The 14,202-nt window shown below is 38.1% G+C and overlaps 1 protein-coding gene across 15 annotated transcripts in view; it reads left to right on the forward strand.

Moving 5' to 3' along the window:
• Positions 1-14,202, forward strand: part of ROBO2 (roundabout guidance receptor 2) — a 1,676,347-nt gene that overhangs the window by 1,076,469 nt on the left and 585,676 nt on the right. The window lies entirely within an intron of this gene.

The following is a 14,202-nucleotide window of genomic DNA, read 5'->3' on the forward strand; positions in this document are numbered from 1 at the left end:
TATATGATGATTGGATTTAAAATGTCATGATATACAATAATTTTAATAACCATTTGTATGTCAAAGGTTTTCAATATTTTTAGAGTTCAAGGAATTTAGACACTGTTGAAAGGATACAGTCTCTTAGAGATAAGTATGAAAAAAAAAACCCTAATTACCCCCTTATCAACACAGACTTATTTTAAAACACTTCTTTCAAACATATAACTAGACAGAAAATATTAAAATCTGCCTATACTAGTGATATTTTCATGCCAAAGTATTAGCTTCTCATTTTAATACGTCTGTTAGTCTATAATATCTATAGCCAAAGCAGTGTTTAGAAATATTCTGATTCTACTTAAATCACAAGATGTGCATAAAATGACGCAATAAAAGGCATCTCTATTTTTGAAAATTAAAAATATCTACAGTATTTTTTATAATTATAATTGGCCACCTTAATAAAAATATGTTTAATATGACTTTTTTCAGATATAATAATCCAGATTCTCTGTATATCACGTACATTGATGACAAATGTACACACAGAAGGTCAGCTCTATGTTGAGGGAACACACAGATCAATGTGGATTCACTTAGTTACTATAAATTTATCAGCCTGGCCCCCCAAACACCACTCTACAGATTGATTTAACATAATGTCCCTACCCAGTTAAATTTCTGAACTTAAGTTAGGAAGAGCATTGTCTGGATATTTCCACATTGATCAAATTATTATCTCAGAAATCTTTACAAGGAGATCAGATGGAACAGGATATAGTTTGAATCTCAGGGACATCAGATGGAAAGACTTGAAGCCCTACATGGTTATTGTTCTGAATATGAGAACAGAAGTAGATGTGCCATTAAAGTACAACTGTGTGCAAATCGAGGCAGCCAAACTGGCAGCCTGAGTAGCTGTGGAGAGAGACAGGAATCAACAAAACAAGGAGTCATCTCAACTACAAAAAGAAATTGTATCCCATGAACATAAACATATCTGACAATACTACGATCCAGTGTTCAAAGAGAATGGGGGTACTTAGAGTCAAAGCTCACGCTGGTTTTGCAGCCTTTGCTGCACCGAGAGAAATAACTAAGGGCTGGAGATGTGAGAATTCTGGATGTACCAGTTGTGAATTGTATTTTAAATAATAATGAAGCAAAAGAAGAGAAAAAAGAAATTCAAGTTTGCTTTTATAAGCGTAATCTTTGTAATCACCATTTTGGGGCATTTGCTATATACACTAACTTAAGTTCCAGAGATTTATCTTTATTTTGAATTTGTGACTGAATACCGTATTGGAAAAGGAAAATACATGATTTGGAATATATGAATACCATAAAGTGAAGACATTGACACATTAGTGAAATGACCACTAGTTTGACCTTTTCCTGTTTTGTTTTGTTTTCTTTTCTCTTTTGACATTTTTGAAAAGACAGAAGGTCTGTCCTTTGGCAGTAAATGAATTTAGTGTTCCTTCTTTCAAAGGCAGGAGACTGGGTGGCTAGCTCCTCCCTTCAGAATGTGTGATGGTCATGTTGAAAGGAAGTGGCCATAAACCTCTAACAAAATATTTCACTAGACTGATAAAAGTATTTTTAAAATTTTTGTTATTAGATGTTTTAGATCAATGAATGTCATTTGCATTCCAACCCTTAATTATTATTTTGGACTTGTCTTTACTAATGACTTCTTAAACCTGCCATAACCCCATTAGGACTCTTCCAAAATTGTTTCTCTTTATTTAGGGTTCTGCTACGATGTTACATCTTAAAATATAATCAAACATGTCCCAAGTGACACCGATAATTAAATTTGTGGGAGCTTTCCAGTTCTTCTGGTGTAACAAATTCAAATATAAATTTATTGCCAGGGTCAAAACCAGAGTAATGTCCTGTAGTGACTTGGAAATTCAGTTAACATGATAACTAACAAAAGTTTCTGAAAGAACAGACAAATTGCTCCCAGCAGAACATAAAAGGGGATGACATAAGGTTAGACAAAAGATTCATGATTTAAGTGAATTTCTTTTGAAATGCAAACAACCTCAAGAATCTTTACAGCTCTCTTAGGGAAAATCTCCTGGGTGGTATCATTTGTGCTGAGGGGTGTTAGAATGGTCTGGTAGGGTGCTAATGGAAAGTATTACAGTCTTAGTGTTTCAGGATTAACATTTAAGAATCCCTGGAGCATCTACTGAAGGCGCCCACAGAAATTTCTGCATCACTCTTCCAGAGGTATTTTCCTTGTCACTGCTTTTCACTTGATGTTTCACATAGCTCTATGCTTTAAGTGGTACCTGATAAGGACACAGCTTTCAACAGTGTCTACAGGCAGTCGTAATTCTGCTCTGAACACCTCAGTATTTCGATTTCAATTTATTTTAAAAATTTCCTTCACCACAATCAGCAAAATCAAATCAATAATTAAAACTAAATGTTCATTGGAAGAAGATAGTCAAACAACACAGACGCATATATGCTCATATTTGGTCTTAAGTCTCTGTTTCTCATTCTAATCATGAGAGCTTCCCATAATTTTCCTCTGTCCTATAAGCTTTAGTGATGTAACTCAATGAAATTCCTGTGGACTACTTAACAATGACCAGTAAAATTTGACCCTTATGGTATGATATACGTATCATTATAAGCAGGGTTATATCAAGGATTCTAGTACCCTCTTCTATTTTAATAGAGGGTTGTGATATCAGAATGAGGCAGGTCCATTATTCATATATCATGTAACAGATGAACCAGCAACCACGGATGACCACACATTCCAGTCTACACCTGGCCCTGAGGAAAAACTGCTAACACTGACAGCTGCACATCAATACAAGCACAAAGGTTCAGAGTAGATTGGCCAATGAGAGGCTATCAAAATAAAAACCTCATATCACGGCCTTCAAAGTAACCTTATTTCACAAAATTTGACAATTGAAACAATGATTCTTTATCTTATGCAAAGGGCTCAAGCCCGATTATTAACACCAGAGCTGAAATCCTTGGAAATACCTTCTGCGTGAACAAAATTAAGTAATAGGTTATCTGTTCTGAGGGGGGACTAGTGTTTAAAGTCACTAGTCCAGCTATCTCATTTTATAGGTGAAGGAACTAAAATCCAGAAAGGCAATGTATGTTTATGAGGCAGACATTATTTCTGTTATAGCCTGGCACATAGGAGCACTCAATAAGAGTTTGTTGCGTGAATTGAACAAATGAATCATTTCTCCCTCTGATCTTCTTTGTTCCAAACACTGAAGTTTCTCATACCTAGGAGGTTTATCCAGGAATAGGCACAGGCATTTTGCATAAGATAACATATTTTGATATTTGTCTTTGGTATGAAAGTTACTGTTGTAAAGCAACAGCTTTTTAAGGAGGGAGGTTAATGGATTTGTAACTAGAAGAATAGAGTCATACTGCTACTTATCAAACATTCAGATAAAAAAAAAACTAAATTACATCAGCAGTGAAAAGTCATGCAGCTCAAACATCAATTTTAATTTAAAAGCATTTCTGGAGACAAGGCAAAATATAATTCTATTCCTCAGTTGAGACAGTACTATTTCAAGGAAAATGAATATAGAAGTCTGACAAACAATAATGTTAATAACCCCCTTATATGTCTTTCTGATGACAACAGTGATGACAAGATCATATTACAAAAAGAAATCTCAGTCTGAGGGAAACAGGTAGGAAGAAACCCCCTGAAGCTCCTAACACAGTTAGGTCTCTTGTCAGACTGATGGCCCAAACGCTCAGAAAGTGACATCTCCAGGAAGCTGACACTGCATATGTGAAAGGGGCCAAGATTGAATTGCTAATCCATTCCTTCCAAAGTTCATGCAAAAGCACGCATAGATATTACCAGTTTGGACTCCCCAGAGAGCACACCTTGCAGTGAAAGTAAATGGGACAACAAATGTGAACCAAATTCTGAGCAGGAAATTGCTACATGACTCTCACTAAGTTGCTTTAACTCTTTCACTACCATGATAGGAACATTAAGGAAAATCTTTGCCACATTTATGCCAGCATGGTACTTTATGGGAACTACTGCAATGAACATAATCCTCTAAGCAGTGGGAGCTCCATGGAGAGTCACCATGGAGAGTCAGACTCAGGTCTCTGGTGAGGGTATTAGTCAAGTACTACTCTCTGACCCACTAGCGGATTTGATTTAGTGGGGTGAGGATTGCAACTGAAGTGGCTCAACATCCTGTGGTATAAACTAAGGAGAACACATCTCAATTTTCTTACAAGACAGAAGTGAAGTGGGTGAAGAAATCAGAAAGAGGAGCACTCATTAACTTGAGAAGTGAAATTAGGAACCCAAGGAATATGGAATCACATTTTTCTCTTGCTTTTACCTTAGAGAATCCATACTGATCCAACATTCCTTTCTACTACCTCATTTTCCTGCCTGTCTGTCCCCCATCTTTATTTTCCTTTTCTTCTGTTTTATTTCCTTACTCCTTTTCATAATCGATTGAGACCAACAAAGAACTGCTCTGAGATCCCTGAGTTTGCTAATCACCAATGCTTTCCTCAAGTTAAAAATATTTGAGAAAAAAATTATCTGGGAACAATGATCAACATTAAATTAGCGCAATTTAGTGGAAACTTAATGGATTCTGATGTGAGTCAGGACTTAGTATTCTGACTTGTTTCTGCACTCTTTTGTTGAAAATACTTAATTTCTCAGAAGCTCAATTTTTTCATCATTAATAAAGAATAATCTTTTTCCCTATCTCTGATCTGTTTTAGATCTTCCAAAAACTTAACAAAACCATCTGATATATCTTGTCTATTTTTTTCCTGGTTCTATGCATGTGAGGTTTCTCACTTCCAACTCTGCTCCATGCTACCATGCATGGAGCTGAATATTTGTGGAATGTATTACTCATTTTCAAAATCTTCTAGCATCTATCTTTTCTGTTTGGGTTTTTTTGTTTGTTTGTTTGTTTGTTTACTTTGGTGACTATATAACAACTGTCAATTCTTTCTTCTTTCCACTGCCTCCTTTTCACACTGAGGTTTTGGTGGAAAACATAGGACTAGGTACTGTACAACGTGTCATTGCTTAGTATATCTATTCATGAAGTTCATTGCTTCAGCTATTTGTCTGGAATTCATGTATGTTTCTCTGTATAAAATAGCTTGTGATACATTTCAATCCTTGTTATTATGGATGTTGGTTAGACTGAAAGTAGTAGACTGATGAGACTATGCTCCTTCAACTTGAAAAGAGTCTCAATGTTTTTATTTCTGTGGGGGATAGGTGTATTTATTGCTACTTTTTAATGATCATAGTGATTGATTGGCTCCTGCCAGGGCTACTGTACATATGAAAAAGTTGCCAGGATAGGTCATATGTTTGGTAATTTGGGAGCTCCTAAATTTGGAGGATAGGGGATCCCTGGGTGGCGCAGCGGTTTGGCGCCTGCCTTTGGCCCAGGGCGCGATCCTGGAGACCCGGGATCGAATCCCACGTCAGGCTCCCGGTGCATGGAGCCTGCTTCTCCCTCTGCCTGTGTCTCTGCCTCTCTCTCTCTCTCTCTCTGTGACTATCATAAATAAAAAAAATTAAAAAAAAAATAAATAAATTTGGAGGATACATTGTTTTTTAGAAGGTAGAAGAAAACTGATTGAGGAAATGGACCAGTGACATAGCAGCTGAGACTTGGCCAATTCTTTATTTTAAAATGCGAGAGCTGCAAAAAGATGAGATTGAAGCCTTCTCCTTCTCTCAAACTACATTCCATAAATCATCAGAGGAGAGGACTTAAGCCATAGGCAGTTGTGTAAATCTGGTTGTGGGATAACTTTACTACATTTTGCAGAAGCATTCAGTAATAAACATCAATAAAACCAGGACCAAATTTTGTTATTTATATTTCCACATAGACACTATAGAATGGACTTTAGCATTTTCAATATTTTCATGATATAAAGTTACTTTTTTATTTTTATTTTTAAATATTTTATTTATTTATTCATGAGAGACACAGAGAGAGAGGCAGAGACACAGGCAGAGGGAGAAGCCTGCTTCTCCTTCAGGGACCCCAATGTGGGACTCGATCCCTGAACTCCAGGATCATGCCCTGGGCCAAAGGCAGGCACTAAACCACTGAGCCACCCAGGCGTCCCTAAAGTTACTTTTTTATTTTGGTAATTCTAATTATTCAAAGAATGCAAAATGTGCTAATATGTATATAATAGATTTTAATCGGAAACCACTGGCAGTTGTAATAACAATTAACAAAGGGCAATATCTAAATTCTAAAACTGTCTTGGTTAAATTAATATAAATTTTAAAAGACTAATTTAGGAATGAGATGTCTATTATTAAATTAAATTGGCCTCTTATCCTTGAACTGTATAATGAGATTTTGATAGATGATCTTAAAGATTACTATTCAGTTCTGAAATTCTAAAATGGATTTTTTTAAGCAATCTTTTTAAATTTATTTTTTTCTTTAATCTTCGTTTTCTTTGAATTTAGATATACATGTGTCTGTGTGTATGTACATATCGACCTGTGATTTAAATAGATATATAAGGCATATTACCAGTATTTTTGAAGGCCTCTACTGATTTACCATCTATTCACGTGGCTTTATTTTATTTTAAAGATTTTATATATCGATGTGCCTGGGTGGCTCTTGATTTCAGCTAAGTGTACAACTTGATTTCTGCTCAGGTCATGATGGCAGGGTCCTGGGATCCAACCCTCATGTGGGGCTCCTGGCTCAGCGGGGAGTCTGCTTCTCTCCTCCTCTATCCCCCTCACCACCTCTAAAATAAATAAATAAAATCTGTTTTGGAAAAAAAAAAAGATTTTATTATTTATTTTGAGAGAGAGAGAGAGAGAGACTTGGCCAAGCTCTGAGTGAAAGAAGGAAAGATGATTCTGGTTTAACATTCAGCATTGTCTCTGCCACCATGACAGAGATTCATTAGTACACTCCAATGACCAAAATGTTGGAAACTAGTTAAAATTTATTTTGTGCCAAGGCATTTAAATGCATCATCCAAATGCTCTTCTGAGTAGACAGAACTCTCTCTCTTCTGAGATTATCTTTGTTCCAGTTGAGGCAATTGATATGATCACACTGTGGATGGTAGAACCAACATCAGAATCCAGATCCACTTGATCCAGATCTGGCACATGCTCTATTTAGGTACCCATTTATCATCTCTTCTAGCAGAGATAATGAGGTAGAATGCTTACTTCACATTTAGATTAAACTAAAACTTTCCTGATGGTAAATGAATGGTTTACTTAAAAATACTATAAAATCTCTTGAAGTCTTTAAAATAAATTCTCATGTCTTTTTGATAGTTTAAACATGTTCAGAATGAAGGCTGGAAAAGAGATACCCAGAGACCCTGTAAATGTTCATCCAGCCTTGTGATATAACATCTTTTTTTAAGATTTATTTTTTTAATTATTCCAGAAAGAGAGAGAGAGCAGAGGGAGGGGAGGAAGAGAGAGAGGCAGAATTTTTCAGGCAGACTCCATGCTGAGTGCAGAGCCTGACAAGGGCTCGATCTCAGGACCCTGTCACAACCTGAGCTGAAACCAAGAGTCAGACACACAAGTGACTGATAGAACCTCTTTCTAATGTGTATGTTTGGTGGGAACTGGAGAAGGAAGAAACTAAATAATAGATAAGTAATAACCTTGACTTAAGCCAGCTGTAGACAAACTTAAAAAAAAAATCCCTCAGTGATCATCAGCTACATAATTTTCATTGGCCCCATCTATAACAATTAGTACTTCAAACACTCAGGTTTGTCAGATCACCGAAGGAAAGGATGTGAAATAAGTAATCTTTAAAAAAACAAAAAACAGTGATGCCTGGGTAGCTTCAGCAGTTGAATGTCTGCCTTCAGCCCACGGCGTGATCCTAGAGACCCAGGATGGAGTCCCACATCAGGCTCCTTGCATGGAGCCTGCTTCTTCCTCTGCCTGTGTCTTTGCCTCTCTCTCTCTCTCTGTGTGTCTCTCATGAATAAATAAATAAAATATTTTAAAAATAAAAAAATAAGAAAATAAACAAAAAAATAAAACACAAAACCAAAAACAAAAATTAAAGGACAGATTTGGTGAAACTTTTTCATTGTTAAAAATCATAAATTTAGATGTGCAACATATATTGGGTAAACTGTAAATTTAAATTTTATATTCCTATAAATGTAAGGAAATAGTTATTGGAAAGAAAGAAAATATATTCAAAATCAAAACAAGCTAATGCAATAGGGGAACCGTACAGTTTGTATTAAGTTGTCAAAAATTGTACGAGCAATTTCCCAATATTAATCATTGAGTCCATTGGTCCCTTGACATTAGTATTAGTATATAATGGAAAAACTGAAATTACAAAAATCATTCATTTCTATATTCCTTTTTGCTAAGTAGAAGATAAATCACTGCTTAAGAGATAATTTTCATGCAAATTAAAATATTTTAACATGAAGTAATTTATATATCATTTTATTCTTTCATTTGCAGGCTTGTCTGTGAAGTTAGACCAGATGAGTTCATTCATTTAGTCCACTTTATCATTTAAGGAAGAGAATGTATACTTACGTCTCTCGTATTTTTAAGCTAAACAATATTATCTAAGTTTCCTGATGGTATCTAACATGTAAAAACTTAGTATTTGTTGTATAAAAGGACTTCAAGTACTCCACAGGAAGTCAGAAGTTATTTTATCAGGCAGAAACAAGATAATTTGGATATTGGAAGAAAATCAGAATCTGTTCCCAGATTAGTTCTTCTGTATGATAGAAACATAGGCAGTTCAATTGGATTACATGTGCCCTTGGATTAATTCCATGATATTATTGTAAAAGAGAATAAGCAACTTCTTTTGAATTTGAAGACTCCGTTATTAAATATGTCTAAAAGACACTCAGTGAACAGATAAATATAAAAATCTGAGACCTATAGATATAAGAAGTCTTTTCTCACATCTTTGACAATTCCTTCTTTTTAAGAACAACAGAAATTCTCTTTTGGATTCTTAAAAATTTTCCTTATTAGGATTACAGTTATGCATTGCTAAAATTCAATTATACAAAGCCCAGATTGGAGCAGATGGACTTGAAATAGTTTGGCAAAGAATCAAAGGGATTTTCTTTGGTTCATGATATTGTGATGTAAAAATAGCAAAAAGTGTATTACTTAACGTCATTGAAATTAGGCTATATAATAAAATAAGAACTCAAAAGCTTTAAACAGACATTATAAAATATGGAGCAAAAAAAAGACTATGCACACATGAAAAACCTAGCCTGTCATGGTTAGAGGACACAGAGCTGCGCTTGTTGTTTGTGAGGTTGGCAACTTCGCTTATTCTATAAAAACACTTTTCCAATCTAGGTGAGAGGTTATCAGCTTCGCTACCAAAGAGCTAATTTTTAACTTTGGCAGAGGTTGAGCGTTCATAGATTACTAAAATGGAGGCAGGGGAGCAGGATGGGCAACTTTAGACTGGGGAGTACTGATTGTATGAAGATACAGTATTTTCAATGAACTCTGAGATGTTTCTCTGTGTTTTTAAAAATTCCAAATTTTAAGATGTACACACTTAGAGAAATTATACCTCGATATTACACATTACATTAATATTTTATTGATTTAAAAGCTTTACTAAGTTTGAATGTATCACTCAACTTTTCAGTCAAGATAGGAAATGATTTTCCAAACTGATTTTAATTCTAAAGAAAGAAAAATATTCTTCTTGATCACAAGAGATGGTATTTGGGAGGAAATACTCTATTTTTATGAAAGATTGCTACATATTAGTTACCTTAAATTCCAGATTTCTAAAAATAGAATATTTTAATAATACACATGCACCCAAAGTACTAATCATCAATAGATACATAGGTAGGCAGATTTACTATATATAAGAGTATTGATGAATCCTTGAAGGTGAATTGATTGAAATTAGATAGAACATACTTCAGAAAAATAAGTAATTTACTTTAGCTTCCTCAAATCACTTTAGAAACAAGGTGGAGGTAATAAAAAATGATATAAGAGGGAATGACTCAATCTCTGATCTGGGTTTTTAATACTCCGCTTATTTTGTCTAGAATCCTTTTGTAGATAATAACCCATACATTTCATCTAAATGTGGTATTTCTGTATAGCATGCTAAGACAATCATATAAAAAAATTGAAACTGAACAGATAACAAATGGTGATCTCTTGGCTTTAAGAAATTCTTCACTTTTGAAAACAAATACCGATTACATATTTCCATATTTTTAGCGCATCAGGGACTTTTTTAAAGTTATCAATCAAAGCAATTTATTAAAGTGTTTCTATAATGTGGAAGGTGTCACAAGTAATCCTGGGAAACAGCCTAACACTCAGCCTAGGTTTTGTGATCAGTTCTGGATTCAAAGGGGTGCTGCACCTTTTATTAACTTGGGTGAGACATCTAATCTTCGATATTCTCATCTGCACAATAGGAATAATATCACACACATAAAAAAGGTTTTATAGGAATTAAACACTACGGTGAATTCTTAAGAAACTAGAAAAATCCCTGACACAGAGTAAGTGCTCACCACATGGTGGCAGATATTAAAATTATCATCCTGGATCAAACCTTTGATTTGCCTGTATATACTATCTTACAATTATAACAAGAGTATATTGGAAGGAGTGAAAAAATGGATTGGGATTTTTCCATTTATACCACATTTTTGAAGAATCTGGCATGGAAAAGAAATATTTAACATTTTATATCCTATATTGTGCAGATTGCCTTCAGATGAGTATTTTACGGTTCTCCATGAATGGCAACTTAGAAGAACAATCACAAAGAAGGCCATTTGATCACCTTACCCAAATTAGGGTTAATTATAGTCTCTTACACACAGTTGTCTTAAGATGTATTAAAATATATGTTTATCTGGTAGGCACATTTTGAGTACATAATAATACCATTCCAAGTTTTACATAAAAGGAGCCTAGATTTCCATGCACATTTCTCGATTCAGCTGCTTGTTTAGAGAAGAAAAAAACAATTCGTATTTGGAAATATATTGAAACCAAAGGCCACTTAATTTTCTGAATCTTAAACTCTGATTCAGTGGTGGTGGGACTTCACCATTTTAAGCCATTTCTAGCTTTTTGTCTTACTGAAAACCTTAAAAAAAATGTTTTGAAGCTGAAGCACTGCTAAAATTGAATTTCTAATTTTTTTTTGAAAAAAAATTTTTCAAAGATTTTATTTATTTATTCATGAGAGATACAGAGGGAGAGGCAGAGACACAGGCAGAAAGAGAGGCAGACAGAGAGAGAGAGAAGCAGGCTCCATGCAGGGAGCCTGACTTGGGTCTTGATCCCAGGTTTCCAGGATCACACCCTGGGCCGAAGGCAGGCGCCAAACCGCTGAGCAACCCAGGCGTCCCTTGAAATTGTTTTGAAAAATTATTTTTGAATTTCCAACTTGTAGTAGAATGTTCAGGTTTTAAAGATTTTGCTTTAAGAAAATAATAGAGTAAGAAATCAATGTTTTACATAGACAGTGCTCACTAGAAGTGTGCTAAATTTAATTGAAATATACACATTTCTCTAATATAGATCTTGTCAAATCTCCCAGAAGATGTCTTTGTTCCCCGTTGGACTTAACGTTGTTCATATTACATTTCTGTCTGCTGACTCTCACTGTTGCTGACAGTGTGAGAGTTTTGCTCATAATCTCAAACCACCACTTGGTATGAGACTTTTAAAAGAATATATTAGTTTTCCTAAGTCATGTTTAATGTCAAATGAGAGACTGACAAGACATTCACTTAAAATATCACTTATGAACTTATCTTGGAGAAAAGCAGAAAACATGTACTTCAAATTTCCTTTGTTGTAGACACTATTACAGAAGGTAGGTGTTGTACAACAAAAAGTGGCACCAGACTGAAATCACTGGCCTTCTTTGCCACTTTCAAATGATAAAGTATTATGAATGCAAAGTGATGAGGCTTGGCCCCAAAATGCCAAGTAAATATAATCAAAGCCATTTCCTTTGAATAATCCTTTTCTCCCCATGAGGTCATTTGTCATATTCCAGAGAAGGACAACTTTCTGCAACCTATGAGGCCACACTTCTCTGCGTTAGAGGTTGATAGTAAATCGTAGGTCATTCTCCAACCTATCCCCCCTTCTTCCCACACACATTCTTTCTGCCTCTGAGTGATTTTAGAGATCACTTAAGGGAAAGCATCTATTGAAGGTGAGTCTATCAACTATAACATGGAATCCATCTTTTGTCCTAGAAGTTAACAGCCATGAGAAAACTCCTCCAGGTGAACTATTCTAGTACGTTCCTTTCTGAGATCTATGTTAAAGTTTAAGTATTTAAAAATCTGCATCATTTTAATTTCTGAATTATTTTATTAGGGAGACTCTATTGTCAGAGTATTTGTAATTTGATCGAGATAGAGACTGTGCGTGGGAGAGTGTACATTATTTAGAGGAATGAGGTAGACTTTATAATCCGTTACTTTCAATCTTAGTCCAAACGTCTAAAATACATGTTTAAAGAATTATCAGTTATTTTTCGGTATTACAGAAAGATAAGAGAGATGTTATTCCAATGAATTTTGGGGTTTTCCCAGACCACAGTATTACTTGAGATTTGGCTCTTTGGGGAAAAACCAAACCAAACCAAAAAGCATGTGAACATGTTTAGCCTTTCTTTCATAGGGCGGTAAAACGATAACGCAGTCAGAATCAGTACTGTGAGGATAACTTTAGCACATTAATGCACTTTTTAAGTTTTACAACTACATGGTGTATATCAAAAGTTGCTGAAATCACTCTTAATGCTTCACAAAGAAAGTGGTTTGTTTTATTCTTTCGCAAAATTATTTCATCAGCATAATTTTCAAGTATGCTGAGATGCCCTAAGAACTCTCCTAATCGCTTAAGCGTCCCTGACCTTTTTCTTTCTTTTTTTTTTTTTCTTGAAACACACAACACCACGTCCACGATGGGCAAGGGAGAGCCAAATGAAGTGACACCACCAAAATGCATGCACCAAACAAAAGGCTCTTCGGCAGCCGCCTGCACCGGCGGCCTCTTTCCCGGCGTCTTCCAGCAGGGGGAACTAGAGGCTCACTCTGCAGCGGGCGGCAGGCTCGGGGACCGCGTGGGCTCCCAGGGCAGCCAGCGGCGAGCCCGTGATCACACGGGGCCCGGCCCCGCGGCCAGCCCGGGGCGCCGCCGTCCCTGGCCTCCCTGTGATCTAACGTGGCTGCCCATGGTCACCCCCGTCCCGGTGGCATTCCCTTGGTGGTTTTTGCCTTAGTTTCCAGGGTTTGTCATCTTTGGGCTGGAATTCGGCTCTTTCTGAGCTTCTTTTAGCTCAGCGGCTTTTCAGCTTTCCCCCATCCTGTGTTTTCCGAATTTCCTTTCGGACGTGCTGGTGTGTGTGGGGGCGGGGGGGGGTAGGAGCTTCGGGATACAGTCCTCGGCCCCGTCCCCGTCCCCGACCCCGTCCCCGACCCCGTCCCCGACCCCGTCCCCGACCCGGGCATCTCGCGCCCGACTCCTCGCGTCCCACCACGCGGCGTCAGCCTCCTCTGGGAGGGTCAGAAGGCGCAGAGCAGCCTAAGCGGGGATGCGCCCCGCCCCGGGATTCCTCAGGGGCCGAGCATCTCGCCCAGCGGAGCCGCCGGAGCCCAGAGGTCTCGCCCCCCCGCGCCCCCCCGTTTTCTTCCTCGCGCCGCTTCAACGACGTGGGGCGCCCACACGACCTCTGGGCTCCCGAAGGCGGCCCGCTTCGCTTCCTGTCCTTTCCCCCCCCGCCCGCTTCTCGTCCCGCTAGAAGGTGAGGAGCGAGTCCGCGCTTTCCCGGGCACCGAGGCTCCGGAGGCTCGTCCTCCTGCAGGAAGCGCGCGGTCCGCGGCAGGCGGGGCCGAGCGGCCGGGAGGGGCCCCCGTGAACTCCCTCCCCGAGGGGGCGACCTGCCGCGGACCGGGGCGGCGCGGGGAGCGCGAGGCCCGCGCGCAGCGGCCCCTCCGGCCGGCAGGGGGGGCGCGGAGGCGCGGAGCGGGGCGGCCCGGGCCCCGAGCGCGCTCGTCCCCGTGCCCGAGCCCGGCTGCCCGGCGGGCGGGCGCCCCCTGCACGTGCGCGGGGCGGGTCCGAGGTGGGGAGCTCGGCGCGCCCGTCCTCACCCCGCCCCGCCC

The sequence above is a fragment of the Vulpes lagopus genome, chromosome 20 (genome assembly GCF_018345385.1).
Source record: "Vulpes lagopus strain Blue_001 chromosome 20, ASM1834538v1, whole genome shotgun sequence".
NCBI classification, from domain to species: Eukaryota; Metazoa; Chordata; class Mammalia; order Carnivora; family Canidae; genus Vulpes; species Vulpes lagopus.